Genomic DNA, 4,565 nt, shown 5'->3' on the forward strand with positions numbered 1-4,565 from the left:
CTATAGTCAAGACTATAGTCCAGTCTATAGTCAAGACTATAGTCCAGTCTATAGTCAAGACTATAGTCCAGTCTATAGTCAAGACTATAGTCCAGTCTATAGTCAAGACTATAGTCCAGTCTATAGTTAAGACTATAGTCCAGTCTATAGTCAACACTATAGTCCAGTCTATAGTCAAGACTATAGTCCAGTCTATAGTCAAGACTATAGTCCAGTCTATAGTCAAGACTATAGTCCATTCTATAGTCAAGACTATAGTCCATTCTATAGTCAAGACTATAGTCCAGTCTATAGTCAAGACTATAGTCAGGACTATAGACAAGTCTGTAGTCAGGACTATAGACAAGTCTATAGTCAGGACTATAGACAAGACTATAGTCCTGTCTATAGTCAAGACTATAGTCCAGTCTATAGTCAAGACTATAGTCCAGTCTATAGTCAAGACTATAGTCCAGTCTATAGTCAAGACTATAGTCCAGTCTATAGTCAAGACTATAGTCCAGTCTATAGTCAAGACTATAGTCCAGTCTATAGTCAAGACTATAGTCCAGTCTATAGTCAAGACTATAGTCCAGTCTATAGTCAAGACTATAGTCCAGTCTATAGTCAAGACTATAGTCCAGTCTATAGTCAAGACTATAGTCCAGTCTATAGTCAAGACTATAGTCCAGTCTATAGTCAAGACTATAGTCCAGTCTATAGTCAAGACTATAGTCCAGTCTATAGTCAAGACTGTAGTCCAGTCTATAGTCAAGACTATAGTCCAGTCTATAGTCAAGACTATAGTCCAGTCTATAGTCAAGACTATAGTCCAGTCTATAGTCAAGACTATAGTCCAGTCTATAGTCAAGACTATAGTCCAGTCTATAGTCAAGACTATAGTCCAGTCTATAGTCAAGACTATAGTCCAGTCTATAGTCAAGACTATAGTAGTCAAGACTATAGTCCAGTCTATAGTCAAGACTATAGTCCAGTCTATAGTCAAGACTATAGTCCAGTCTATAGTCAAGACTATAGTCCAGTCTATAGTCAACACTATAGTCCAGTCTATAGTCAAGACTATAGTCCAGTCTATAGTCAAGACTATAGTCCAGTCTATAGTCAAGACTATAGTCCAGTCTATAGTCAAGACTATAGTCCAGTCTATAGTCAAGACTATAGTCCAGTCTATAGTCAAGACTATAGTCCAGTCTATAGTTAAGACTATAGTCCAGTCTATAGTCAACACTATAGTCCAGTCTATAGTCAACACTATAGTCCAGTCTATAGTCAACACTATAGTCCAGTCTATAGTCAAGACTATAGTCCAGTCTATAGTCAAGTTTTGACTATGGACTGGATCGTAGTCTTGACTCTAGACTGGATTATATTCTATATACCATAGTCTTGACTGGACTATATACTAAACTATAGACTCGATCATAGACCCGACTACCCTGCTATAGTCTCAACTACTGTTTCAACTTTATACTTAGCTAATTCCAAAATTTCTCTCACTTTATTTCTTTCAGTGTTTATATATTGCCATTTCTTAATCCCTCTACATTTGTTTAATTCAAGCCCATAGTTTTAGTTTAGATTTTTTTAATGCGTGCTGTGTACTCTTGTATATATAGAAGTTTGCAGTGCATTTGCCTACAAATATATAGAATTATTGTTGAACAACAAAAGTAATTTAGATTTTTATCTGTTCATTTGTAGTTGTACTGTGTATGTATGTATGTATGTATGTATGTATGTATGTATGTATGTAAGTAAAGTTTAGTTAAAAGCACTTTGTACTTATAACATTTTCAAGTACCCAGTTACTTTAAACTTTCATAAGCTGAATGAGTATTTAGTGTTATATTTTTCTAGCGTTGTTGTTTTAGTTGTTGCCTTTATTATTGTCGGATACTTAAAACGGATATGTACAAATACTTAAATAGTACTAAACTACAACTATTTATATTGGGCATTTAGATATAAAATCATATGTGCATATATTTTTTAAAGGGATTTAATATGTTTACAAAGTAAATACTTTGTTATGGAAAAATGGAAAGGAGTGCAATTTAATTTAGATACTACTTATAACCTGATATCCTAACTTTAAGTAGAAGGATCCGTGAATTAGCAATATGATACTGATGGAAATTTAAGAAAATTCTTTTACGAACATTAGCGTATTTTTGTTCTTTGCTTTTTATTACTAATGAAGCAAATCCTAAATATATCCTCGATAGTATAGTGGTCAGTATCCCCGCCTGTCACGCGGGAGACCGGGGTTCAATTCCCCGTCGGGGAGGACAAAAGGTTTTTTGTTTTAAATTCTCAAGAATTTAAACTTTTTTTACAATTAATTAAAATAAAAATCTTTATATCAATTCTACGGATCTAACTTCATTGTTTCGGACTATATAATGAGTTCAACAGAAAAATCCCTTAACATGGCCCCTAATCAAAAGTTCTATCTTACAGTTTCAATAGTAACACCATCTTTCTTATGTATCCTCGATAGTATAGTGGTCAGTATCCCCGCCTGTCACGCGGGAGACCGGGGTTCAATTCCCCGTCGGGGAGATAAGATAAATAAGATTTTTGTTTCCTTTCCTGTTAAGACCATCTTTAAGGAGCTAAATGCCAGATACAACAGGAAAGCTACCCCAGCAAAAACTCGGTAATGGGTTGTACTTCCATAACCACTTACTTTTCAATGACTATTACTTACCGTCTGCATTACATAGAAATACTCTAGTAATGACTTTCTTATAATCTGATATAGAAGTACTTTATTTTCGGCTTTGTCATTTTGTTTGCACATTTTATTTAATTGCGTTTTAAGAATTGTGTTTTAAAAAAATAAAAAAAAATTAGTTTTGTTTGTGAAAACCATTATTTGACGCGCAATAAAATAGCTAAGCAGTGGTGCAGTGTGTAGAACATTTGACTAACAAACCGAAGCCCCTGGTTCGTATTCTAGCTGGCTCTTTTTATTATTAAAAAACAAAACAACTTACTCAACAACGGTTTTGGAAGGGAAATTGCAAGTACTTCTTTAAGTCCCTATTTGTAAGCGTGCGTAGAAGTACTTGCCTCCAATGACATCACCGTGTTAAAATAATGACTTAAAATGCTAATGAAGAAGTAGTGAAAAGAGGTTTTATTAGCTATTTAACTCATTACTTTTCAATGTAAGTTTTTCCTGGGTACAATGTTCTAATAGTGTACATTGTAATATATTTTGCATGTATGAGAAATTTATGGGGTTTAAAGGACTTCAGGGGCTTAATATTTTCATATGGACTGATTTTTGTACCTGTTCAAATACGTGCGCTTGATTTATAATGTTTAAAGTAACAACAGCTCTCTATGCATCCTCGATAGTATAGTGGTTAGTATCCCCGCCTGTCACGCGGGAGACCGGGGTTCAATTCCCCGTCGGGGAGAATGTTGATTTTTTGTACTAATTTCTTATTCTTTAGTAACTACGGGTAGAGAGATAATCTTCCACTTTTCTATTACTTTGTACTACTTTGTACTACTTTGTAACTAAGTAACTAAGTAACTAACTAACTAACCTAACTAACTAACTAACTAACTACTAACTAACTAACTAACTAACTAACTAACTAACTAACTAACTAACTACTAACTAACTAACTAACTAACTAACTAACTAACTAACTAACTAACTAACTAACTAACTAACTAACTAACTAACTAACTAACTAACTAACTAACTAACTAACTAACTAACTAACTAACTAACTAACTAACTAACTACTAACTAACTAACTAACTAACTACTACTAACAACTAACTAACTAACTAACTAACTAACTAATACTAACTAACTAACTAACTACTAACTAACTAACTAACTAACTAACTAACTAACTACTAACTAACTAACTAACTAACTAACTAACTAACTAACTAACTAACTAACTAACTAACTAACTAACTAACTAACTAACTAACTAACTAACTAACTAACTAACTAACTAACTAACTAACTAACTAACTAACTAACTAACTAACTAACTAACTAACTAACTACTAACTAACTAACTAACTAACTAACTAACTAACTACTAACTAACTACTAACTAACTAACTAACTACTAACTAACTAACTAACTAACTAACTACTAAACTAACTAACTAACTAACTAACTAACTAACTAACTAACTAACTAACTAACTAACTAACTAACTAACTAACTAACTAACTAACTAACTAACTAACTAACTAACTAACTAACTAACTAACTAACTAACTACTAACTAACTAAACTAACTAACTAACTAACTAACTAACTAACTAACTAACTACTAACTAACTAACTAACTAACTAACTAACTAACTACTAACTAACTAACTAACTAACTAACTAACTAACTAACTAACTAACTAACTAACTAACTAACTAACTAACTAAACTAACTAACTAACTAACTACTAACTAACTAACTAACTAACTAACTAACTAACTAACTAACTAACTAACTAACTAACTAACTAACTAACTAACTAACTAACTAACTAACTAACTAACTAACTAACTACTTCAGTTCTAGTT

At 32.4% G+C, this 4,565-nt stretch overlaps 3 non-coding genes across 3 annotated transcripts; all 3 read left to right on the plus strand.

The window, feature by feature from the left end:
* Positions 1 to 2,215: 2,215 nt before the first annotated feature.
* On the plus strand, positions 2,216 to 2,287 carry Trnad-guc. Its single transcript has one exon. It is a non-coding gene; the product is annotated as a tRNA-Asp (tRNA).
* A 203-nt stretch (positions 2,288 to 2,490) lies between these two features.
* On the plus strand, positions 2,491 to 2,562 carry Trnad-guc. The gene has a single exon. It is a non-coding gene; the product is annotated as a tRNA-Asp (tRNA).
* Positions 2,563 to 3,356: 794 nt separating this feature from the next.
* Trnad-guc lies at positions 3,357 to 3,428 on the plus strand. Its single transcript has one exon. It is a non-coding gene; the product is annotated as a tRNA-Asp (tRNA).
* Positions 3,429 to 4,565: the final 1,137 nt, after the last annotated feature.

This window comes from Lucilia sericata, unplaced genomic scaffold (genome assembly GCF_015586225.1).
Source record: "Lucilia sericata isolate MDLA Ls3-8-SP2 unplaced genomic scaffold, ASM1558622v1 Contig002166F_arrow, whole genome shotgun sequence".
Taxonomy (NCBI): domain Eukaryota; kingdom Metazoa; phylum Arthropoda; class Insecta; order Diptera; family Calliphoridae; genus Lucilia; species Lucilia sericata.